Source organism: Equus asinus, unplaced genomic scaffold (genome assembly GCF_041296235.1).
Source record: "Equus asinus isolate D_3611 breed Donkey unplaced genomic scaffold, EquAss-T2T_v2 contig_803, whole genome shotgun sequence".
NCBI lineage: Eukaryota > Metazoa > Chordata > Mammalia > Perissodactyla > Equidae > Equus > Equus asinus.
In genome coordinates, this window is record NW_027225520.1 from 1827286 (window position 1) to 1854916 (window position 27631).

General features: G+C 38.8%; 1 pseudogene; it reads right to left on the reverse strand.

Moving 5' to 3' along the window:
- Nucleotides 1-22547, reverse strand: part of LOC139044370 (sodium/hydrogen exchanger 9B2-like) — a 42098-nt pseudogene extending 19551 nt beyond the window's left edge.
- Between the last annotated feature and the right edge of the window lie 5084 nt (nucleotides 22548-27631).

A 27631-nucleotide genomic window follows, 5' to 3' on the forward strand; every position in this document is an offset into this window, starting at 1 on the left:
AACTTGGGACACTTATGGGCCCTTATCAGCCCCAAGACAGCACCAGAGGAATTCACATCACAAACTTTGCTAAAACAAGCCCTTATCTACCGTTAGGTCCCCATATGTTTCTTTTCCCACAATTTGCTGCCTCTAGAAGCTCAAAGCTCCTTTATCTTGTGCTTCTCCACATAATTATTGTTCTTTGCTAAAATGCTGAACAAGCCCAAATTCTGACCGCTCCTTTGACTTACTCATCTTTGAGGTCTTGTGTAAGCACAATGCACACGTTAATAAACTGTTTTTCTCTTGTTAGTCTGTCTCTTGTCAGTCTGATTACAGGGCCCCAGTCAACGAACCTGGTGTGGGAAACGGTTTTTCCTCCCCTACAGTTTCAATTATCTCTTGTATTTAAAAAAATGATTACCTCTGTAGTAGTTTTATTTAGCTAGGACAGCTCTCTATTAGGTAATAGTGTGACTGTCAAAAACATTTATCTGTGATAATAGTATACGTTGCAAGATATTACAGTAAATAATTTACTATAAATGTGTAGAAAGTAACTAACCACTTTCAGTCTCCCGTATAGTAAGATTGTTTAAAAGAAAAAAAGACTTCTTGGGCCCCACCTCTGAAAATTCTGATGCAGTAAGTCTGGCCGGGCCTGGGATCCACATTTTAAAGAGGCTCCAGGTAGCTCCTATCCAGATGGTCTAAGGACTGCATTTAGTAGGGCAGGGCAGAGGGTACAGAGTATTGTCAAGTAGGAAGGTTCTTCAGGCTAGCCCCACCCCCACCCCCACCCCTCAGATTATGAAAACCCCAGCAGCCGCTCCCCACGGCCCTCCCTACCCTGCTCCTGTGTGATTTTAATGCAAACTCTGTTGCTCTAAAGCTGTGGTTTCCATTCCCAAAGATTATGATTTAAGTGGCCTAAGGTAGGGCCCACATATGAGTATTTTTAAAAAGTTCCCAGGTAATTATAGTGTGCAGCTGAGGCTGAGAACTATTGTTTTAAAGGTGTATACCAGGAAGCAGGGAGAATGTACGATTGGACAGGTACAGTAGAGTTAAAATAGAGACAAGGGTGTAGATTCGACCTAATTGGTAATAGAGAATCCTTGCTGGTGCTTGAACAAGAAAGTAAGACTATCAAAACAATGCTTTGAGAAGATTAATTCACCAGTGATACACGGTGGGGACTAGACGTAAGGCAACTTCAGGGTGTGGGAAGAGGTGAAGTACTAGGTAATTGGCATACGTCAAATATAGTCATAAAATGGGAGGATAACCATGGGGCAGAGAGACTGAGAACACAAGACTTTCTAAGGTGTGTTCCCACTAAATAATCTGAAGCTAAACTTAGCCCACAATTACATTTTGTCAATAATATGAAATTGCAAATCTTATCTTCCAGTCTTGGAAACAGATTAAAAAGTGAACTTAAATGTGTGCTGTCCCAAAGGATAATAAAGGTGTTGAATAACAGTAGGGAAAAAATGCCTTAAGTTCCTGTTTTATTACTACTTAAAACAAAATATGTCTGTATCAGACAGTTATTAAGTATTAATAAGATACACATTAAAATAATTATTTCCCCTAAAATGTTAAAGACGAGAGAACAGAAACTGTCCCTCCCACTTGGACTACTTTGTCCTTTGTGCTCACTGAAACACCTGCTCACCCTCTGTGCGCAGTCTCGAAGGCTGACCCTCCCGGGTGGCTGCATGCAGAAGCTGTTCTCCTTCTTTCGACTTTGCTCTTTTGAAGCCCCCTCACGCACCTACCACAGTACTTGAGCATTTTATATTTAGAGGGTGAAGGGAGTAAAGACAAGAAGCCACTGGTTTCTCCTTAGGTATAGAACTAACTCTTGGAGTTGCTTTTTCTATTTTAATTTGCCTTAATCAATTATCAAGGAAATATGCCACACTCACAACATCATATCTATGTCGCTAGAGCATAAGAGAACAGCACACATGAACTGATCAGTTTACCTGTGGAAAAGGCCATGCCCAAGCACGTGTTGAAGCCAGTGATGGCCAGAATGTCATCAAAGCTGCCAGCAGCCATGAGTAAGGTCGGGACACCTTTTTCAACACCATAGCCCCCTTCCTGCAAAAGGAGCATTGAAGGCACCACCACAACTGGAGACACAGCACCTAAGACAAAACTAAGCAGGCAGCACTTTAAATATTTATGATAGCATCTTCTTCATTATTACTATTATTAGTGAAATTATAATAACCTCCACTCTTTCAGAGGTTACACTTTAGACAATTACAGTCTTTCAAAGGCAGTGAAGTCCCAAACAGAAACACACGCACAGCTACAAGTTCTACAGAACACTTCTTCTGAGCGTGGCCATGGACAACTTGCGTTGGGACTACGCAGCCTGTCTGAAATCTGTATTTACGGCTGGTCTGGAAGACCTAATGGGGTGAGGCCCCAGGAATCTGCCTTCTATCTAAACAAAACATCCACGGCATGAGGTTTGAAAAACACGGCCATGGACTTTTTGGATTGGAATCCAGTGATGCGAGGCCTTCTATCAGGACCTGGCATGTAAAAATCAGACAACAGATTAGAAGAGGAAGGCCATAGTGACAGTAACAGTGACACTGATAACGGCAGCAGTAGGATAGCAGAAAGCATTTATGAAGCTCACTATGTACCTAACACCATTTTAAGCACTTCACATATATTAACTAATTTAATCCTCACAACCACCCTATGAGGTAGCTACAATCATTATCTTTGTTTTGCAAATGAGGAAATGGAGGCACAAAGAGATTAGGTAATTTGCCGAAGATCACATACTGGAAAGTCAGAGCCGAGATTTGAATCTAGGCAGTATAGCTCGAGAGTGTTAACCGTGAGAAGTAAGTAGTTCTTACTTCTTGCCTACTTATCAGCACCAAATTATTATTATTTTTTTTAAAGATTGGCACCTGTGCTAACATCTGTTGCCAATCTTTTCTTTTTTCTCCCCAAAGCCCCCCAGTACATAGTTGTAGACTGTAGTTGTGAGTGCCTCAGGCTGTGCTATATGGGACGCCAATGCCACCTCAACATGAGCCGTGGGGCTGGCCCCAACACCAAATTCTTACCAAGTACTTTCATATTTATTTACTTCTTATGGCTCTTAAATCTTAGAAGTAGGAACCGGGGGCTGTCCCAGTGGCATAGTGGTTAAGTTCATGTGCTCTGCTTCGGCGGCCCAGAGTTTGCTGGTTCAGATCCTGGTGTGGACCTATATACTGCTCATCAAGCCATGCTGTGGTGGCATCCCACATAGAAGAACTAGAAGGATTTACAACTAGGATATACAACTATATACTGGGCCTTTGGGGAGAAAAAAAAAGAAAAGAGGAAGCTTGGGAACAGATGTTAGCTCAGGGCCAATCTTCCTCACCAAAAAAAAAAAGAAGAAGAAGAAGAAGAAGAAGAAAGAACTAACAGCAGGAGGAAAATACAGCAGAACAGATAATCATAAGAGCCTGGTGAAAGGAGGAGGAGGCCTGTGCTAGGTGTGGATCACCGTTGAGCATTCGTTATCCTTTGTATGGACTTTGAGGAGAGATCTGGCATCTCTCACTGGCATGGAATCAGGCATAATAAAAGTCTATTACTTCCTCAATAGTTTAAATTATTATAAAACTGTCAAAGTTAGCACCTACAAAGACATACACTATATTTTGAAGTTATAATGTTTATATGCTGGTATATTAATAGTCATAATATTATGCTGGAATATCTGTATTGTATTTTCTGATGTCCTTACGAAAATATTATGCATTCACTTATATAGCGTCAGAGAAAGTCCTAAATGTCCGTGTGTATTTTCATACGACAAAGAAAAATCATTACCCCAGTATAAATCCCCATTGCCACGGCAAACCCATTAGGAAGTGGGCAAGAAGAGCAGATGAGCATGCCTCCACAAGACAGGGACCCATGGCTAATCTTACACAGACACCCTTCAGCTTCCTCAGGGCCTGAAATATAAAAATAGACATACGAAATAACCCTCTAAAGACACACAGAGAGAATGACATTAAATGCTTTTTCTTCAGTGTTCAGACTGTCTGGATCATCCATCATGAATTTTCCAGGTAATGAGTTTTATTTAACAAACATTTCAGTGTTCTAAGTGTTTTAGAGTTGGCTTATTAGTCCTCATAGCAACCTATGACACAGGGGATAATATTATCATCATTGTTTAGATTTTCTCATCCAAAAAGGCACAAGTTAAAGCTGTTCTCCAAGATCATGAAATTAGTGAGTGGTGGAGCTTGGTTTGAGCTCGGCCAGGCTGCTTTCAGAGTCTGTGCTCATAACCTCCACACTAGCTGATCTAACCGTCTCGGTGTTGGCCATATGTATAATTTGTGGCCCCAGAATGAACGGGATGTAAAGGCAATCCTCAAGAACATTCATTCCTGCTTTCAAAAGCAAACACGAAAAAAGCACACTTTGAGACTCATTCTGTATGCTAGGCAGTTTTCTGAGCCAGCATAGTTAGTCCTAAACACTCGTATAGGGCTTTCCACACCAAAAATATGATGTCTTCTCTCTCACAACCCTTATTTATAACTACGGCCTGTATCTCTGTCAGAGAAAAGGGGAGCCTTTATTCTTGGTGCTGTCCCTAGATAGACAGTAACTCCACCTTTCTCCAAGAGAGAGTATGGGAACATCTTTTGGGGACAGTCCTGTATGAAATAAATTTCATTCTGTCGTTCTGAATGCTGTGCAAAGTGTCCACATCCATTTCCTAAAGCTCAGTCATTCTAAATACTTGCAATATTGGAAGAACAAAATTCCAAGTCAATAATTAGAAATTTATACTTCAATACCTGTGGATCAAGCCCAAGGCCAGCACGAACCAATATGACAGATAGTGCTATGCTTCTCAAAGCGGAAGACCACTTCTGCTTGATCTGTACGTTATCATTGATGACAGGGATATTTCTGATGAGAAACCCAGCAAGCAGCATGCCTGGGATGGAGAAATCAAACAAATCTTTAGTTTTCAAATACAGAAAATATTTTCAGTACTTTAGATGTAGAAGAGACTATCCCAGGATTATAATCCCAGGAACCACTTCTTTTATGCTTAGTCCTTAGATGAAATTATGTCAAACTTTTAATGAAAAAAAAAATTACAGGAGCTAAGAAAAGGCTTTAATATGCAGATAAAAATGAAAGATTAGAATAATTAATAATTCATTAATAATTGAACCTGAAAGAGAGAAACAGGATGTAGTATTTGGGTAGAAAGTATGATCAAATTCTGAATATAAAATGTTTTAATACAAGGCCCAATTCAGTCATCTCTTTGTATGCAAACAGCAGAAAGATTCTAAAATTATTTACCATGCCAGATTACTTGAAATATCAATACCTATATGGGCTCTATTTTACCTATTTTCAAACCAGATAATTTAATAAAAAACATATAACCTGCTTTGCAAAGGCTTAGAAGTGAGTTATCATGAAATAGACATTGTTCTGTCATGTCAGCTGGTGACTCTTCTTTCCTTCAGCCATTCAACATTTATCAAATGCCTTCGGTACTTTCGACACTATAGTAGGTATTAGAGATATTGCAATGAACAAAGGCTCAGTACTATCCCTCAACAAGCTTTCAGTCTATGGGGGCAACCTCAATTTTATGGAAGCATGAGGAGGCCTTATACAAGCTGAGACAAGGAAGGGTGAGTCAGCAGGGGCCAAAGAAGGGGAAGGGGAATGAAGAAGGGGCTGGAGAAGTTGAGAAGTTTCTGGGAGAAATAACAGTTTCTTCCAAGGTATGAAGGGAAAGTGTGACACATTCTGGGAACTGCAAGTAGTTGAGTGTGCCTGAGGAAGCCGGGTAGTTTGTCAGAGAATCCTGCCCTCCCTGATACCACATGCCCAGATAGGGGAAGGATTTCTCCTCAGAGACTGCAAGCCGTCCACACTCTGTTCTTCTCCAGCAGGACTCTTTTCTTACCACGTCCTTATATGGACCACACTTCAAAGGACTAAATAAATTTACTAACTTTGGGTTGTTTTATATGTAAGCTTATGAGAATAGAGATGAATTACAAGTATAGCTTTTTGTGACTTGTTCCAGACACCATTAGGCAAGGAAGCATCTCTTCCAGGCATTTCTCATTGCTGCCATTTAATCTAGAAGAAGTTATGAATTCTGCAGTCATGATCTTTCTAGAATTTTTGAAAGTAAGAACCAGCCTACAATAGCTGTTTTTAAAAGAATAATAATATATTTGCTCATGATAAAATTAAACCATGACAGACAATGTAAAGTGACCAGTACATGTCCTACCCCAAGTGCAACTTTCCAGCTTCATTCCCCAAAGGTTTCCACTGTCCAGAGTTTTCTGTGCCCTTCCAGAAAGTTTCTCTACCTATTAAAGCATGCTTCTCTGTGTGTGTGTACGTGTGCTCTTTTGCACTGGACACAAATGAGAGCATGTTTAAATACCATTGTATAATCTGTTTCTTTTCCACTTAACAATATATCGTGGACATATTCCCAATGATGCACATATATATTTGCCTTGTTTTTTTTAATAGTTGGAATAGTTTCTCGTTGTGTGGAAGTACCATAATTTTTGGACTAAGTAAGGGACTTGAAGGAACTTTCCAGACTTTTCATTACAAACAGTGCTGAAATGAGCACAGTATTTATTAACTGCATGCCAGACCCTTACTCTACCCTGGTAATGCAGAGGCGAGCTACACCAACATGGGCCTTGTCCACATAGAGCTTACATATTTGTAGGTTTGTGCAAGTATATCCATAGGATAATTCTTAGCAGTGGAAATGTTAGGCTCCAGGGTACAGTGTATATCATTTTTATAGATATTAATGAATTACCAGCCAAAAATGCTGCACTAACCTTACATTTCATTAATTTGTCAACAGTTCTTTACTGAAACTTAAAATGTGAATCTAAACCAGCCCTAAATTGATTATAGCATACAACTACCTGAAATCAAAAGGAATAATAGTCTAATAAGAACTCACAAATATGTAGGAGTTTCTTTTGGAGTTTTGGAGGGGATGAAGGAGCATTTTTCATTTCTGAGATGAATGTACAAACAATTTCCCTGAGACAGTTCTGTTTGCCGATGGCCTCCGTTGATGTGGCCACCTGACTGTGATTAGGAAGGCGCCCCCTCTGGCCTCTGAGCCCCTGGGGGGGGCCTTTCCCTTGGGTGTGGAGAAAAGAATACCTTCTTTGATAAGGAGTATTCTTCTTTCCTCCTTAATTTCTATTACGGAAATTTTTTAAAACATGCAAAAATTATCAATACATGGCCAATCTTATTTCATCTACTCTCAAGTTATTTTGAAGCAAATCATTATTGAAAAAAATTTCCAGCAACCCAGACCATCAGCAAAGGAAACAGTGTCCTAGGAAAGTTGTTTTCACATTCATTTTTGGAATAAAAAATGCTCCTTCATCCTCCATCTCTGGCAATTATTTCAATGAATTTTTAAAAATATGGAATAGGAGATCACCACACATGTCTGTCTTAACAAGTCTTCTTTATGGATTCAGATAATGTTTCAGTTTTAGATACTGGCCCTAATACGCTAAGAGCCAGTAAACTTCTGTCACAAGCGTACCACTATAGAAAGGGATGGTAAGACACATTACGTACGTGACTTTTAAGAATGATTTCAGTGACCTCAGGAGATTTCATGTAATCACAAAGCCCAAGGATTTATCATTTTGCAACATGTGTATTTTGATTGTTGCAATAACAGGCATGGAGTGGAAAAGAGAAGGATGAGGTGTAAAGGGCCTTTTCATGGCGTCTAGAACAGTAGTCCTCAACTTAGGTTGCATATTAGAATCACCTGGGGAGCTTTTAAAAATTCTGATACCCAGGGCTACTCCATTCAATTAGTTCAGAATCTCTGGGGTGGGTCCCAGGCATCAGCTTTTTAAAAAATTTCCCAGATGATTCCTACGTGCAGCCAGGTTTGAAAACTTATGATTTTTCTGTGGAAAGTGTGGTCTTTGAGCTTATTAGAAAGGCAGAATCTCAGGCCTCACCCCAGACCTACTGAATTAGAGTCTGCATTTTAACAAGATCCAAGGTCATTCTCTGGATAATAAAGTGTGAGAAGCTCTGACTTAGATGCAGGGGTTAGTAAACATTTTCTGTAAAGGGCCATACAAGAAACACTGCAGGCTTTGTGGGCCACATGGTGTCTGTTATAAGTTCTCAGCCCTGCCACTGTAGTATAAAAGCAGCCACAGACAATATGTAAATGAATGAGCATGAGTGTGTTCCAATAAGATCTTATTTACAAGAAGAGATGGTTTGCCAACCCTTTATCATAGCACACAGGCATATTTAGAAACAGCCCCCCTTTTGTTTTTTGGTGAGGAAGATTTGCCCTGAGCTAACATCTGTGCCAAGCTTCCCCTATTTTGTATGTGGGACGCCACCACAGCATAGCTGACAAGGGTGTAGTCCACAGCCAGGACCGGAACCCACGAACCTGGGCCACTGAAGCAGAGTGCACGGAACTCAACCACTACACCACCGGGCTGGCCTAGAAACAACCCATTGTCATAATAATTCAATTAAAAACTTTAACAAAAAGCACCCATGATAAACAATATGAATTAAGTGAAATAACTTGAATTTTACCTAAATTGAAAAATATATTGAGAAACAGTGTAGAGTAAGATGTAAATAATTCTACTTCTTTTTACATTTAGTTTCAATTGCTCACCACAAATTCACAAGAAAATAATTTTGGTCTATGTTAAGCAATCCTGAGGTCCTCACTAATAGAAAAAAATTTTTACTTAGGAAATGTGTGTGTGTGGGGGGGTCTGGCCCTGTGGCTGAGTGGTTAAGTTCATGCACTCTGCTTTGGCAGCCCAGGGTCTCACTGGTTCGCATCCTGTGCACTGACCTAGCACCGCTCATCAGGCCATGCTGAGGTGGTGTCCCACATAGAGGAACTGGAAGAACCGACAACTGGAATATACAACTATGTACTGGGGGGCCTTGAGGAGAAGAAGAAAAAAAAAAAAGAAGATTGGCAACAGATGTTAGCCGAGGGCCAATCTTTTGAAATAAAAAAAGGAGATGTGTGCAAATATGCATGTGTAAAAGGTACATGGTTTTTAAATAAAACTTAATGATTTATAAATCTGTGAGAAAGGGACACAAAATGTCTTTTGTGGTATACTGAAAGTAGTACACTGAAATTTTGTAATATGGAATTTTTAAAAGAAACATTAAAGATATAATACCTAGTTTTAAGACTAATTTTTACGTGTCGTATCTGCACAGTTCTCATGGCCTCTGGAAGAATAGTTTTGTAATACATGTTGGAACTTCACTCGTTTGTCAATGATGTGAGTGACTGACAACATATTAAGCCCTGGGCTGCAGCATTTGCTGATTTCTGTATTACAGATACTTCTACCAGGGCTGATGTTAACCTACCAACCTGACGTCATTGAACGTGGAGCTGGGAACAGATGGGCAGTGACACACCGTGATATAGTATTTCCATAATCTCAAGAGGAGAGATAAGAGGAAAATGTAGTAAAATAATTAAGAAGTGATTGGTTTTGAGTATTGCTCTTGTGTTTAATGCAAGTTATTTAATTGTAAGTATATATAATTTAATTTTCAAATTGCTGTTTACCAACTGGCTCATAAAACTCATCACAATTTAACAATCAGCTTTAAGGGCCAGCACAGCAAATACAGAAATAGTTTATTCCTTTATTTCCCAAACTACTATTTTAAAAATATGATTTACTCTGAAGGACACAGGAAGTGTTTGGTACTTACCAAGAAGAGGAGGCAGTGGAGGCAATGTAGGTAACTTAATGAGCCCCAAAAGTTTCCCTCCAAAGATGGCACAATAGAACAGGATTATAATTCCAAATAGGTTTCCTCCAGGAAGACATTCACTGCCAGTAATTGACCACACTACAGCCCACAGAAGAACAAGGATGGTAACTGAAATAAACCAGGAAAACTTCTATCAATAAGTTGTCATATGTCGGTTTTGATATAATCTAAAAGTTTTTAAAAATAAATACTGAATACACATACAAATATTTACAACCATGTGTAAGTTTTGAAGAACACCAGTGATATGAACAACTGGGTAATTACCAACCATCTGAAGAAATAGGATACTACCAGTGCCTTGAAGGCACCTCTGTGTTCCTCTTAATCCCATCCCCCATCGCCTTCCACACTGCTACAACTACTACCTTGAACTTTTTTCTTTTTACCATTCCCTTATTATTCTTTTTAATTTTACTATAAATATATCAGTAGTTAATAAAAAGAGAAACAATCACTATCTTTAACCTCTTCACAGGAGCATGAGAATACTTGAACAACCACACTCCCCTATTTTAGCTCTGCCTTGAATTAAACATTATCATTGTTTCTCTTCTATGTTGACGTTTGTTTAGAATTACTCAGATACTTACCTTTTTGGGGGGGACATCATTCATTGTGGCACCTCAAACCTTTCCTCTGGGACAATCATCTGGTTACCTGAAGTATTTGCTTTAGTAGAGGCATTTCTGTTAGAATGCAAAATATGTTTCCCTGTTTCAAAAACCTTGTGTTCTACAAAATCAGACACTGAAAACAAAAAGACTTATGGGAAAAACAGAGTTGGAGCAGACGACCCAAAACTCAAAACTCAAAACTTGTGACCAAAGCACTAAAAAACAGTAACAATTCTAATACAGTATCAGCACAGTTAAATCTCTACTGACATCGCATCTAAAGTCAGTCTCTTCTTTGCAGACTTAAACCCTGGAACCACACTTCCTTTTTCCCGAGATGTAGAATCTTGAGGGCATTTGCTTTAAATAGAGAGCAGCTCCATCAAAATCTTATGCAGATTGTAGCTTATTCATCAAACAAAGGTTTGTTTGTTTTTAACTGAGGGAAAAGTGTTGGCAGCTTCTTCACCTGTACTGTCAGCTTCTTCATCCACGTGTGGTTTCATTAGATAGCTTAACATTGTGGGAAGTTTCAAAAGTCTTTGAAGCCCCTAAACCAGCAACTAACTGCCCAAAAAGAACGCACTTTCACAGAGATTTCAGCTTTTTAAAAGGTCCTCAAGTTGATAAGGCTTTATCTTTAATTGTAAGAAAACATCTATCTGATTTTTGTTTTCAATTCACTTTGTATTCACTTGCTATTGCTTGATGATGAAAAATACTAAGGTGACAGGAAAAATTATGTACAAAAATGCAAATTCCATCTGGCACTCACACAATTCCCTATTTACCATCGCATAAGAGCTAATTGATGGTACAGAAACTCTCTGTAGCAAAGCATGTTATGTTTCTCATAAGGCTCTGTTGGTAGTAAAGTCTTAGTTTTGTCTGAAATTATCTTCATTTTCATTCTTAAGACAGAGTTTTTCTGCATATACAATTCTAGGTTGAGAGTTACTTTCTCTCAGGTCCTTGAAAATATTACTCTTTGGCTTTCTGGCTTTCATTGCTGCTTTTACGTCTAATTTCTGCTTTTTTAGGGAATTCTTTTTCTTTGGCTGTTTTTAAGATTTTTTCCTTTTCTTTGGTTTTCTGCAATTTCAGTTTGATGTATTTAGGTATGACTTCCTTTCGGTTTGCTTGGGATTTAAGTTTTTCACTAATTCTGGAAAATTCTCAGTCTTCATTTCTTCAAATATTTCCTCTTCTCCATTCTCTATTCTCTTTTTCTGGAACTAAGATCAGACCGTCATACTCTTCTCCATGTTGCTATCCCTCATTTTCACATTTTCCATCTTTGTGTGAACTGCATTCTAGATAATCTCTTCAGATCTCTTACTAGTTCACCAATTCTCTTGTCACTTAACCCACTGCTTCATCTATCCACTGAGTTTTACATTTCAATTACTGTACTATATCTTTCATTTCTAGAAATTCGACTTGGTCGTTAGCAAAATGTTTATTTTTTAAAAATAGTTCCTTGTTTTGTACTTATATTTGCTATCTCCTCTTTAATTTCTTTACAGATACCAAAAATATTTTCTATTCTATTTTCTGATAATGCAAATTTTTGAAATCTCTGTTTCCTTGTGCATGTTGTGATCTTTTAAAATTTGTTGTGACAGTGACCTCTTCCTTGGAACTTTACCTTTGGGGATTGTTGGAACCTTAGGTTGAATGTGAGTTTTCCTGGATCGGATCTGCATTTGCTTCTACCATGTGCTTAGAAGCTTCCAATCTGGGATCACTTTTAGATATATTTTCAGCTTGTGTTTTTTATGTGAATTTGGAGCACAGATCAGCATGGAGTTACACATTTTTAGTGGGACGCTCCTCTCCCCCAGCCAGCACCATAGTTGAGATAGGTGTGGGTGCAGGCCCCATCTGCAGCTGCCACGCTGGGCTCCAGCTTTGTGTGGGTGAGGGAGGATGAATGCTCCTGAGACTTCTGCCCACCTGGACCAGCTCCAGCGCAGCCCCCTATGCTCTCAGGGCCTCAGAATGACTCTCAAGCTCACAGGTGTTTTGCAGAAGCCTCCAGGGTGAAGGCCAGCTTGAGTGCATATTTATCTCCTCTGCTCAGTTTGGTTTTGGTGTCCAATGACTTCCTGTTTTCTTCACAGAAAAAAGGTACATTTAAAAAGACTTAAAATACTGTTTTCATCTTGGCATAAGTGAGAGAATTGTTCACTGAATCTTGTCTACCATACTGCTAGAGACTGAATCTAATGCCCCAGTTTTTACATCCTCACAGAATTCTTCCTGATTTTCTAGGCTTATGATGATGTTATAATGAAATAAATAACTTAAGGCCTTCAGTATTTTCCAGTTGGCTATAGGGGCTGAAATTTCTATACAGTATTGAAGGTATAATGGGAAAGTAGGAATTACCAGCTACTAAATTTTACTGTATCACAGCATGAACCTGATTTTATACTAAATTCAGCAAGGTAGTTTTCTACTTCAAGACCACTTTTAAAAAAAATCTCTAATTTTCCTTTCCTCTCCCATACTCAAAATTCAGTTCTAAATACACAGTAAATATATGTGTATAAGGTTTCTCTAAATCATCTTTAATTTAGTTAATAATTTACTTCTCATTTATGATTTTGGAAAATCATTTTTTCACATGTAAGATTGACTTCTTAAGACAAATACTTATGTATTCTAAATGGGCACAGGAAGGAGTACAGGAGAAAGCCCTCTTGTGAGCCTCAGGAACAGAAGTACAGAAAACAAGAGAAGAGGCGCTCACACACGTGAGTCCACTTCTCAGGCAGCTGATGGACAACGATTACAGAACTCAAAACAGTGAGTCTCCAGACCACATCGTTCATTTACACCTTTCCTATGTCAATCTGTATCAGTTTTCCTGTAAATGTTTTAACTAGAAATGTGCCATAATTTGAAGGGTAAAAGTTTAAAAAAATAATAAAAAGGACAGAAAAGGTATTAAATTATCTGTTGCCTTATGAACTAGTGTACATTTTGGAACCTGGTTTTCTCCATGTGTTTTAAATAAAGTTTGAGATTTTTTTCTCATGCTAGTTTAGAAAATTAACTAATTTCAGTAAAAACATATTCAGAGTCTAAAGTATAACATACCATTGTTCCAGTTGAGAATGGTAAAATGTCTTTCATTTTCATTTCGTGAGCTTCAGAGCGTACATACACACACAGGTACATTCACACACTTCTTTTTTGAACAAAAAACAGCATTACTGAATCTGAACATCCATTTATTAATCAAATTGATATCAGCTTAATGTTTGGCTGCCTCCAAAGACCAAATCCATTCCTAAAAGACAAATATACCCCAACTCTAACAATATCCAAAATTGTGCTGAGATAAATTCTCAAGGAAAAATCTTCCAAATATTTTGTTTTTTTAAAATTGAGATTCATAATAGTTTGCATCATTGTGAAATTTCAGTTGTACATTATTTCTTGTCTGTCACCACATAAGTGCTTCCCTTCATCTCGTGCCCACCCTCCAGCCCCCTTCCCCTGGTAACCACTGAACTATTTTCTTTGTCCGTGTGTTTGTTTATGTTCTGCATATAAGTGAAATCATATGGTGTTTGTCTTTCTTAGTCTGGCTTATTTCGCTTAGCAAATAATACCCTGCAGGTCCATCCATGTTGTTGCAAATGGGAAGATTTTGTCTTTTTATGGCTTAGTAGTATTCCATTGTATATATGTACCACATCTTCTTTATCCAGTCATTGGTCGTTGGGCACTTGGATTGTTTCCATGTTTGGCTATTGTGCATAGCGCTGCAATGAACACAGGGGTGCATATGTTACTTTGGATTGTTGATTTCAAGTTGTTTGGGTAGATACCCAGTAGTGGCATAGCTGGGTCACATGGTAGTTCTATTTTTAGTTTTTTGAGGAATCTCCATACTGTCTTGCATAGTGGCTGCACCAGTTTGCATTCCCGCCAGCAGTGGATGAGGGTTCCCTTTTCTCTACATCCTGTCCAACATTTGTTGTTTTTGGTCTTGGCAATTACAGCCATTCTGACTGGTGTAAGGAGATATCTCATTGTAGTTTTGATTTGTATTTCCCTAACAATTAGTGATGTTGAGCGTCTTTTCACGTGCCTGTTGGCCATCTGTATATCTACCTTTGAAAATGTCTGTTCATATCCTCTGCCCACTTTTTGATCGGGTTGTTTGTTTTTGTTGAGGTGTGTGAGTTCTTTATGTACTTTGGATATCAACCCCTTGTTTGATAAATGATTTGCAAATATTTTCTCCTAGTTGGTGGGTTGTCTTTTCATTTTGTTGATGGTTTCCTTTGCTTTGTAGAAGCTTTTTAGTCTGATGTAGTCCCATTTGTTACCTTTTTCTTTTGTTCCCCTTACCCGAGTAGACACGGTATTCAAAAAGATGTGGCTAAGACCAAAGTCAAAGAGTGTACTGCCTGTTTTTTCTTGTAGGGGTTTTACGGTTTCAGTTCTTACATTCAAATCTTTAATCCATTTGGAGTTAATTTTTGTGTGTGGTGAAAGATAATGGTCTACTTTCATTCTCTTGCATGTAGCTGTCCAGTTTTCCCAACACCATTTATTGAAGAGACTTTCCTTTCTCCATTCTTTGCTCCTTTGTCAAAGATTAACTGTCCATAGATGTGTGGTTTTATTTCTGGGCTTTCAATTTTGATCCATTGATCTGTTTGTTTTGGTGCCACTACCACGCTGTTTTGATTACTGTAGCTTTGTAGTATGTTTTAAAGTCAGGGTTGTGATACCTCCAGCTTTGTTCTTTTTTCTCAGGATTGCTTTGGCTATTTGGGGTCTTTTGTTGTTTCATATAAATTTTTGAATTCTTTGTTCTATTTTTGTGAAGAATGTCATTGGGATTCTGATTGGGATTCCACTGAATCTGTAGATTGCTTTAGGTAGTATGGACATTTTGACTATGTTTCTTCTTCCAACCCATGTGCATGGAAAATCTTTCCATTTCTTTACATCTTCCTCAATTTCTTTCAGTAATGACTTATAGTTTTCAGTGTACACATCTTTCACCTACTTGGTTAAGTTTATTTCTAGGTATTTTATTCTTTTTCTTGCAGCTGTAAATGGGATTGTATTCTTGATTTCTTTTCCTGCTAGTTCATTGTTAGCGTATAGGAATGCAACTGATTTTTTAAAATTGATTTTGTACCCTGCAACTTTGCTGTAGTTGTTGATTATTTCTAGGAGTTTTCTGGTGGATTCTTTAGGGTTTTCTATATATAGAATCACATCATCTACAAATAGTGAAAGTTTCACTTCTTCCTTTCCAATTTGGATTCCTTTTCTTTTTCTTGCCTAACTGCTCTGGCCAAAACCTCCAGTAATATGTGGAATAAGAGTGGTGAGAGTGGGCACCATTGTCTCGTTCCTGTTCTCAGAGGAATGTCTTTCAGTTTTTCCCCATTGAGTATGATGTTGGCTGTGGGTTTGTCATATATGGCCTTTATTATGTTGAGGTACTTTCCTTTAATACCCATTTTATTGAGAGTTTTTATCATAAATGGATGTTGGCTCTTGTGAAATGCTTTCTCTGCATCTATTGAGATGATCATGTGATTTTTATTCCTCATTTTGTTAATGTGGTGTATCACACTGATTGATTCATGGATGTTGAAGCATCCCTGCGTCCCTGGAATGAATCCCACTTGATCATGGTGTATGATTCTTTTAATGTATTGCTGTATTCAGTTTGCCAATATTTTGTTGAGGATTTTTGCATCTAAGTTCATCAGTGATATTGGCATGTAGTTTTCCTTCTTCGTGTTGTCTTTGTCTGGTTTTGGTATCAGGGTAATGTTGGCCTCACAGAATGTGTTAGGAAATGTTCCCTCTTCTTCAATTTTTCAGAATAGTTTGAGGAGAATAGGTACTAAATCTTCTTTGAATGTTTGGTACAATTCTCCAGAGAAGCCATCTGGTCTTGGACTTTTGTTTTTTGGGAAGTTTATGATTACTCTTTCAAGCTCTGTACTTGTGATTGGTCTGTTCAGATTCTGTTTCTTATTGATTCAGTTTTGGGAGGTTATATGAGTATAGGAATCCATCCATTTCTTCTAGGTTATCAAATTTGTGGGCATACAGTTTTTCACAATAGTCTCTTATAATCCTTTGTATTTCTGCCGTATCTGTTGTAATTTCTCTTTCATTTCTAATTTTATTTATTTGAGCCTTCTCTCTTTTTTTCTTGTTGAGTCTGGCTAAGGTTCTGTCAATTTTGTTTATCTGCTCAAAGAACCAGCTGTTAGATTCATCAATCCTTTTTACTGCTTTTTTAGTCTATATTTCATTTATTTCTGCTTTGATGTTTATTATTTCCCTCCTTCTGCCGACTTTGGGCTTTATCTGTTCTTCTTTTTCTAGCTCTGTTAGCTGTATGTTAAGATTACTTATTTGAGATTTTTCTTGCTTGTTGAAGTGGGCCTGTGTTGCTATGAATTTCCCTCTCATGACTGCTTTTGCTGCATCCCATAAGAATTGGTATGTTGTATTTTCATTTTCATTTGTCTCCAGTTATTTTTTAATTTCCTCTTTGATTTCTTCAATGATCCAATGGTTGTTCAATAGCATGTCCACATATTTCCGACTTTCCCAGTTTTGTTCTTGTGGTTGATTTCTAGCTTCCTAGCATTGTGGTCAGAAAAGATGGTTGGGATGATTTCAATCTTCTTGAATTTATTGAGGCTGCCTTGCTATCCAACATATGGTCTATCTTTGAGAATGTTCCATGGGCACTTGAGAAGAACGTATATTCCGCTGTTTTTGGATGGAATGCTCTATATATGTCCATTAACTCCATCTGGTCAAGTGTTTCATTTAAATCTGCAATTTCCTTGTTGAATTTCTGTCTGGATGATCTGTCCCTTGAAGTAAGTGTGGTGCTGCGGTCCCCTACTGTGATTGTGTTGCTCTTAATTTCTCCCTGTAGGTCTGTTAATAATCGCTTTATGTACTTTGGTGACCCTGTGCTAGGTGCATATATATTAATAAGTGTTATGTCCTCTCGATGGAATTTCCCTTTTATCGTTAAATACTGCCCCTCCTTGTCTCTCATTGTCTTTTTTAACTTGAAGTCTGCCTTGTCTGATAAAAAGTATGGCAACCCCTGCTTTCTTTTGTTGGCCATTAGCTTGAAGTATTGTCTTCCATCCCTTCACTCTAAGCCTATGTTTGTCTTTGTAGCTGAGGTGCGTTTCCTGGAGGCAGCATATTGTTGGGTCTTGTTTTTTAATCCATCCAGCTACTCTATGTCTTTTGATTGGAGAGTTCAGTCTATTTACATTTAGAGAGATTATTGTTATATGAGGGCTTAATGCTGCCATTTTATCTCGTTTTCTAGTTGTTCTATGATTCCACTGTTTCTCTTCCTTTCCATTTCTGACTGCCATTTCATTTTGTTGGTTTTCCAAGAGGGATTTCTCAGTTCTCTCTCTTTGTGAATTGTGGTTTTGCTCTGATTTTTTTGTTTAGTGGTTACCGTGAGGATTGTATGAAAGATATTGGAGATGAGACAGTCCATTTTCTCATAGCCTCTTATCGCCATTAACCTAAGCAAGTTCCTTCCATTTCCTCTCCCCTTCTGGGTAATTGCTGTTACACAATGTTCTGTTTTTAATTTCCTGAGTTTGTGGCTAAGTTGAAGTGTTTATCATTGCTTCTGATGCTTTCTTTCCCTTTCTCTTTTAAGTTGTAATTGAGTCTTTACCTTCCTATTCTGGTAGAGAGCTGCAGGTTTCTGATCATGTCTGTCTATTTACCTTCTTGCTCAGAGCTTTGTAGACCTTCGCCTTTTTGTTGCCAGTGTGAGGGCATCTTTAATTATTTCTTGTAGGGGAGGTCTGGTGGCAGTGAACTCCCTCAGCTTTTGTTCATCCAGGAAAGCTTTCACTTCTCTATTGTATCTGAGGAAAAGTTTTGCTGGATAGAGTATTCTTGGCTGAAAGTTTTTGTCTTTCAGTATTTTGAATATATTATTCCATTCTCTCCTAGCCTGTGAGGTTTCTGCTGAGAAATCTGCTGAAAGCCTGACGGGGCTTCCTCTGTAGGTTATCTTCTTGTACCTTGCTGCTCCTAATATTCTTTGTTTATCCCAAACTTTTGCCGTTTTTACTATTATATGCCTTGGAGAGGGTCTTTTCACATTGATAAAGTTGCGCATACGATTAACTTCATTTATCTGTAAATCTGAAACCATCCCCATGTTTGGGAAGTTCTCAGCAATTATTTCTTTGAATAAGCTCTCTGCTTCTTTCTCCCTCCCTTCTCCCTCTGGGATACCTATAATCCTTATGTTGCTTTTCCTAATTGAGTCAGATATTTCTTGAAGAATTCCTTCATTTTGAAAAAATCTTAGTTCTGTCTCCTCCTCCACCTGTAGAATTTTTACATTTTTATCCTCAAGAAGACTAATTCTTTCCTCCATAAGATCAATTCTATTTCTTAATGATTCTAGATTATTATTTGTGTTTTTCATATCCAGAATTTCTGCTTGATTTTTTTTATAGTTTTAATCTCTTTGGTGAAGAGATCCATTTTGTTGCTGGGCTCCTTGAACTGTCTTTCTGTGTTTTCTTGTAAATCGTTGAGTTTCCTTATGATGGCTATTTTGAATTCTCGGTCATTTAGCTTGTATATTTCTGTATCTTCCATGTTGGTTTCTGGAGAATTGTCATTTTCCTCCTGGTCTGAATTGTTGCTGCAGTTTCTCATGGTGTTTGATGAACTAATCTTTTGTTGTGGCATTTGTGGTATTCTTAGGATGCAGATTCCCCCTGTTACCGCTAGCGGGGAGCAGGAGTAGTGTTTCTGGCCGTACCCCATCTGCTGGAAGCTGTGGGGGTATTATGGGTGCTTGCCCCAGCCTGGGATGCATTCAGGCACTTGTGTGGACTGTCCTTGTCAGGCGGGGCTTCCTCACTAGGCTAGGGCCACTCTTTGGTGCCTCAGGGGCACTCTGAGCTCCCCCTCTCCACCGGAAAGTGATCACCAGTGGGCTCAAAGCTACCTCACCTATTCCCACAGCTGCCTGGGACATGTTCCCTCTTTGGGAGCACTCATGTGTGCCTGGAAGTGTTTGTCCCAGCACAAAAATCTGCTGAGGTCCCTTATGATCCACAGTCCGTGGTGCTACTGAGCTTGGTGGGCAGGGCTTCCAGGCAGAGACCTGAGCTATGGCTGCTCCTTGACAGCCCTGGGGCATGGTGGGCTCCCCCTCCCCACCAGGAAAGTAAGTGCATGTGGGTTCAAAGCTGCCACACCTATTCCCACAGTTGCCTGGACTGGTTACCTCTTTGGGAGCACAGCTGCACTGTGAGCATTCATGCACACCTGCGAAGTATTTGCCCCAGCTTGGAAATCTGCTGAGGTCCCTGTTTACGATCTGCAGTCCGTGGGGCTGCTGAGCTTGGTGGGCAGGGCTTCCCTGCTGGGACCTGGGCTATGGCTGCTCCTTTACCGCACAGGGGTGTGGTGGGCTCCCTCTCTCCACTGGGAGATCAACCACGAGTGCAGGCTAAGGGTTACCGCCGCCTCCTCTTATGGTTGCCCTGCTGCGTGTTCCCACTTTCCAGGTGCTTGCACCAGGTTGGAGTGTTCGTGTTGCATGCACAGGGTTAGCGGGGAGAACAGGGTGTGCTCACCTGTCTCCATCACTTCCTGGGGGGCCAGTCCACCCACCCTCAGATTTATAGCTGCGTGTGTCTCTCAGGCATCCTGTTGTGCTGTGTGGGTTTCCTCTGTTGGTCAGTAAGTGTCCATTTAGTTATAACTCAAAAGGGAGAGCGAGGAAGGGACTAGCTCACTCAGCCATATTGCTGACGTCACTCCTCCCAAATGTTTTAAGTAATAGCAGCTCTATGGGAATAAATTGAATTGCAAACGAGGATTCTTCCTTATAAAATGATGTGACATTTGGAAGTGTAGCTGTGTTGGCTTAAACCTTAGTTGCATTACTTAACAGTAATAACAACCAACATTTATGTAATGCTTTTCTGTTTACAACTGATTTCTCAATCACTTTTCTCATTGGAGGTCTAACATAATCCTGTGAGATTACTCTGACGCAGAAGAGGAAAAGGTCCTTGATCTCTGCTCTTTTCCTCTTTCTGACAGCTGGAATGGTGGTGACCACAGTGCTCTTGGAAGCCCTCCATGTTGAAGATGGTGGAGCTTTTCAGCCTGGGCCCCTAGTGACTGTGTGGAATAAAGACACATACCATTGTGAATTGTTCACCCAGTAACTTTTTTTTTTCTTTTCAGAAGGGAAGCCCACCCGTTTCTACTCTCCCCTTTTTTTCTTTAAGATTTTATTTTTCCTTTTTCTCCCCAAAGCCTCCTGGTACATAGTTGTGTATTTTTAGTTGTAGGTCCTTCTAATTGTGGCATGTGGGACGCCGCTCAGTGTGGCTTGATGAGTGGTGCCATGTCTGCGCCCAGGATCTGAACTGGTGAAACCCTGGGCCACCAAAGTGGGGCTTGCCAACTTAACCTCTCGGCCATGGGGCCGACCCCTCTTTTTTTTTTAAATATGGTTTTAAGGTATCCTTTTTTTGGTGAGAAAGATTGGCCCTGAGCTACCATCTGTTGCCAATCTTCCTCTTTTTTCTTGTTTTTTTCCTCCTCAAAGCCCCAGTACGTAGTTGTATATCCTAGTTGAAGATCTTTCTAGTTCTGCTGTGTGGGACGCTGCCTCAGCATGGCTGGATGAGGGGTGCTACGTCTGCACCCACGATCCGAATGGTGAAACCCTGGGCTGCTGAAAGGGAGCATGTGAACTTAACCAGTACACCACCTGGCTGACCCCACCTAGTAGTTTTTATGTGTGAGAGAAATAAACTTCTTTTTGTCCTTTAAACCATATTATTTGAAATCTTTCATTATATGACAACTTCATCTTTTACCATCTTTCTGAATTCACCCGTACCATTTACATACCATTTGTTATCACTCTATCCAGTAAACCATGTGGAGGCAAGCAAATGTTTGTCTCAGTCTTTGCAAATGAGTTGATTCAGTTGGTGTTTCCTGCAGCCTTTTTTCACTGCTACTCAATAGGTTACTTCCTTCTGTTGGTTCATTTCCCTCTGTACCTTTGAGGTTCATAACTGTCTCCTCCTGTGTTTAAAGCAATTAAAAAAATACTTAAAACTGTACATTTGCTGTCCATTTTTATACTCACTGAGCCACCACATCACGAATAAAATTTCCATTATTAGAATTAAGGGTAACAGTTCATAGGGGAAATATACAGCTTCATTTCTAGCTAATCAGCTACTGCTTGGAACAAGAACTCTCTTAGGGGTGTTTACCACTGAGTCACTATTGTAGCATTATAAATGCCTGAGTCACATACAATGTCATTACATTTGCAATACTGTTTAAAAATTAGCCTATTTAAGATATGATTCAAAGCAATAGTTGGTAAATATATCAAAGTGGTTCAGAAAAAAAATAACTATCTGTGATGAAAAACAATTCACATTCATTCATCTACTTAAATTTAAGCAATAAAAACAGAGAGGGAAGAAACCAGAAGCATTCTAGGGTTTAGGCTGCGAACACAAAGCATTTCACAGGCTCTCTATTTCTGCAGTTTTATGTAGGGCTAGCTGCTAAAATGACTGGGAAAATTGGTAGTCACACCTACTGTACAAGCTTGGGGATTAAGAATGGGAGAATTGTTAACTGAGTGACAGAGAACGAAGAGGACACGTTGCTATCATAGATTTGGAAGTCCCTTCCTTAAGGAAATGGTTGAGACGGTCTACACTTGATCACAGATTTACCTGGGTTTCTTGATCCGTAGAGGCTATGTTATTCATCTCTGTGGATGGTGCCAAATCTTCATGTTCAATTGTCTTATCTTCATTCTCCATGATTGATAATTAAGAGTAAGATGATAGAGGGAAAAGGAACAAGATCTGTTCTGAAGGAGAAACAGTATAGATATAGAATAGCAATTTGGGATTTAAATAAATGAATCAGACAGCAATTTGAGCCATTTAAAGGAATGAATTGTACTTATTTTTCCCCTTAGAACTCTGAATGGCTAAGATATTTTAGATTATTCTTAACTTTCAATTGCTAATCTTTTCTTTGATTACAATATATTATCCTATTGCTTATCTACCTTTTTATCTCTCTTAAAAAAGCCCTTGTTGACCATCATATGTTCATGATTTCTCTCCCATCCTGTTTTTTGAGTTATACTTTACACATTCCAGGCAATATTACTGTTAAATTGTCCTCTGTAATGGGCCAACTTGATGAAGCAGGAAAGCTCCAGGTAATTTTCCAATGTTGATAGAGGAAATGAGTCACCAAAGAGAAATCTATGGACTCCATCATTTTCAGAGAAACCAGAGTCACTAATTCCTGCCCGGCTCTTATTTCTGAATTAAAGTAAAAAAATACAACATTGATTGAGTAGCCACAATGTCTTAGACACTATAAGTGCTATGGTAGTCTCCTGCTGGTTATTATGGGTAACTCAAAGATTGCCAAAACACATTCTTTGTTTTCCATAGGCTTATGGTATGCCAGGAAACATAAACTTATACCAAGTAACTAAAAACTTGTAGGGCAGACCTACAAGGTTGGCTTCGTAAACACCCACTTCAACCTTTTCTCCCCTGGCTGCCCAGGCTATAGAGGCTGAAAAGCCACATAATCCAATTCTTAGCCATGTTTGCAGCTAGAGGTAGCCATGTGTCCCAGCTCTATGTAATGAGACATAAGTGGGAGTCCCTGGGAAGGGCTTTCATTCCCAAATAATAAGGGAAGGACTTTTGAGAATCATACTGTTTACTTTTCACCTCTAACATTTCCCTTTCTCCTTCCTTGGATGTAGATACACTACCTGGGGGACAGCAGCCCTCTTTCCACCAAGAGAATAAAAAGCCTTATACCAAAGAGAGTACAGAAGTGGAGTGGGTTCCCTGATGACATCCTTGAGTTGCTGCATCAGTCTTGGGCTGCCAAGCTTTGAGGTAATGGTTTAAACCACTATTAGTCAAGTTTTCTTTTTACTAGTAACCAAAGTTATTCCTAATGCAACATGTATGATGAATATTATAGTAGAGGTACAAACTACAAACCTAGGTAGGACCAAAGGAAAAATTATGTAAGATAAGGGAAAATCTAATTCAACACATATTTAAGTGCCTAATATGTGCCAGGCACTATGCTAGGCCATAAAGACAAAGATTAATTAGACAGGACTCCTGCCTCAAGGAATCATTTTCTGTTTAACAAAGTGCCAAGATGTTTGAATTTAAAATTTCAAAGAAAATTATATCCTTTCCACCACGACCACCATCACCACCACCATTTTTCTTCCTTACAAAACACAGTGTTAGCCAGAAAGGCATCTCAAAGAACCTTCAGCTTGATTTTTATTATGTATAATAAACATATGCATATATGATGACATATTATATATATGTATATATAATTTTTTGAATTAAAAAACTTACTCCAAAATTTAGACTCATAATGAGAAAGAACAGCATTTTGACAGGAAAATGTTGGGCTCAGAAAACCCTTGTCTTAAGGGCATAGAAGCATGAAAGCCAGTGGGGTGTGAGGGAAACTTTGCTGCTCCCACTTTGCATGTAGGAGGAGGCTGAGAGTAACGGGGGAGGAGGGTAGAGATTTGGAATATCACGTCCAAAACCATGGGGCTTGGCCTTTACCCTCTGTAGAGAATGACCCTTCATCTCAGAGTAAGTGACCAGGTCTGCTGGCTCTGGAGTTGGACAAACCTGGGTCTGAAGTTCAGCTCCATCATATACCAAATCGCTTAGCCTCTTTCTAACTAATTCCTTATCTACAAAATGGAGACGAGTAGTTCCAACCATGCACACGATAAGCATCCAACAGTGTTGGTTATAAGCCACTCATATTCCTTCTCTCTAATTATCATAAATCTCTAAGAATCCTTCTGCTTTTCCTATTAACCTTGAAGAATTTATTACTTAAGCCCATTGATTTTCTTTGACCATATTTTTTACTTCTTTCTGTCAAGGCCAGCTTCTTGATTAGGTGGATGTAACACTCACCACTGTCATTTCTTCACCTTTTTCTTTAGTAGAATTACATAGAAACTCTTGGGCAGCGCCACTAGAACTACCTCCACCAAATTCTCAAAATCAGCCAATTATGCTACTTACGAAGAGTATTTTTAAACAGCCAACAAGTACAACTGATTATTTCTAGTAGAGATAAACTATTAACTAAAATGAAGCCTTTGAGAATTTATTTTATTAATGTTATTCTGGTCCTTTTTAACATAAATGATCAAAACTTGGTGTGTTGCACAGTATATGATATTTGTGGAAATACATAGTTTTGTGTTTCAAAAAAATTTCCCTATTCTCCCCTAAACTCCACCATGAATGCTAAACTACTTATCTGCAATCAGAGCAGTATTACAAAGAGGAAAGGTAAAATAAAATGCCAGTCTTTTAGTAAGTCCAGTAAAGCAACTTACAGCTGCTCAGCTTTGTTTATTCTCTGCTGTTTTCATTTCCAAAAGAACACGTAAGCTATCGTCAGAAACCCACTTAAATTTAGAAAAATCACAAAAATGTAACTTTTACTTAAAGCAACTGTGTTCATGGCATTTACTGTTCATAGTCATTGGATCTTAAAATTACAATAGTATATCACCTATTAAGAAAGCAGTTTTGGCAAAGAAATCAGAAAATATGCAGAAATGACTTTTTTTTAAAGACTGGCACCTGAGCTACCAACTGTTGCCAATCTTTTTTTTTTTTCTGCTTTTTAACTCCCCAGATTCCCCCCAGTATACAGTTGTATATTTTAGTTGTGGGTCCTTCTAGTTGCAGCATGTGGGACGCTGCCTCAGCGTGGCCTGATGAGCGGTGCCATGTCTGCACCCAGGATCTGAACCAGCGAAACCCTGGGCCGCCGAAGCAGAGCGTGTGAACTTAACCACTTGGCCACAGGGCTGGCCCCCAGAAATGACTTTTGAAGGGCCAAAAGAAATGTGATGAAATCCATTAAAAAGTAGAAAGTTTATACCCCTTACTCAGAGAGAGGCTCTCCAGTCCTCATTCAGAGCCCATTAACTCTTATTTTGAAAACAACTCTAATGACTCTGCTCATCTGGTTTCCAAACCCTCAGAAGATAAGACGTTATAAATTAAAACAAACGAATGAAGAGATTGTAAAGAAGCAAACTGACAACAGCACGAGTGACAGCTGACAGTGAAAGAGATGGAAAAGAGCAATCTAGGTGTACAAAACGTGGGGATAAATGTCTTTTCCACAGGAGTATTTACAGTTTTGTCCTGCCAAGTGTCTCTTCCCCTCCTTTTTTGGCAACAGCACACTAATTTTCTCTTGTGGAATCCACAGCTCCCCTAGTCTCCATCCATGGTTCATGTGAGGCTCACGTCATCCTCACCTCCCCAACCCCCTACTGCACCAATGTTCCAGAGAGGGGGACAGGCCTAGACAATGAGGAGCTCCTTCCCTGGTCACACTGACTGTTCTAGGCATGAGCAAGTGACTCATACCTGGCTAATGAGAGTCAGCTTTATGGTGTTTCCTGGAATCACTGGGAAAGAGCTTGCTTTCTTTTAGAGTTGCTAAGCCCAGACTTGCTGTTGACAATCTTTGTGACATATAAGAAAAGCCTTCCAAAGAATGATCATAGAGCAAAGCAGATTCTGAATATGCAAAGAGAGAGAGAGAGAGAGAGCTCCAGATTAATACTCATATTGTTGGTACACCTAGAAGCAGCTCCTTTCAGTTAGGTGAGCCAATTAATTCCTCACCAGTTCGAGCTGGGTTCCTGTCACTTGCCACCAAATGCATCCTTCATAAGAACCTTCATACCTGAACTGCCCTGAAAGATCCCCAGTATTATAAGAGATGTTTAGAAAGGTGATTCTACATCTCCAAGAAAAAGAAAAGAAAAGAAAAGAAAATGATGTGGAGATATTTTCTGTTATTAAAGGCATTAAAATATATAATACAATTTAGAGATTTTCTTTAAAGAGAATGTTAAAATAAGCAAAAATCTGGTATTCAATAAAATAGGTGTCAGTTATCCAAAAAATAAATTTAAGTGAAATGCTCTTTCTTTAAACAATGTTGGTTAAATAAAATACTCTAGTTAATGGACCTTAATTATTTTTTCATTGTGTTCACGGAAGACTTTTGAAGTCCTCAGTCCCAGGGAAGTTTTAAGAGCTGTTAAGCATCTGAGATGCTGAGTATCTGGGATGGAAAAATGAAAAAGTGGGGAAATTCAGAGAAACTAGGTGGTTTCCAAGAAATTAAGAATCACAGGGTAATGGAATAAAAAAAGTTGGAAAGGTCTTTAGAAATATCCTAGTCTAATCTCTTTAACATTCAAATGAGAAAACTACTGCCTAGAGAAGCTAAGTAACTTTTTCAACTAATAGCCAATGTCAGCCAAGCCTCACAGTAAAACCGTGTAAAAACTTGTGAAATGAGTTGGTTCTTTAATCTGTATCATTGACTTCATGCATCGCTACCAAATCACTATATTATATTTTTACATTTTTGCTATAATATTTTATTTAAAATCCCACTCATATATACTCATAGTTAATTCTAAGTTTGAAAACACATTCCACAAGAAGTTTGAAAACATCTTCTACAAGCAAATACAAATATTTTTATTTTCTACCTTGTATTATGTTCAGCTTTACTCTTTCCCATTGTTAGAAATGTTAATAGAGTTTATTATGAATAAAAAATTGTACTAACCTAAATGGTTGTACAACATTGGTGACAAAATGAATGGAACAAGAACTTTTGTCCTATTCTCATGACAAATATTATTTACATATTCTCAATTAATAGTTAACTGGCTGACACCTTGCCACTTAACCATGTCTTAAGATTCTAAGAATTAAGGAGGTTTTCTTTTAAAAAAATCCAGTTAAGCTGAGAGGCTTTGAGAGATTTTTGTTTATCAGAAAATTACACTGAGAACTCGGAAGATATTTTAGATAAAAGCGCCTATACACAGAAACAAGTTTTTTTCTGCTTCTCCATCAAGGTAGTGCCTTATTCAGACTGATATCACAACCTGTACACTATATTAGGAAAAA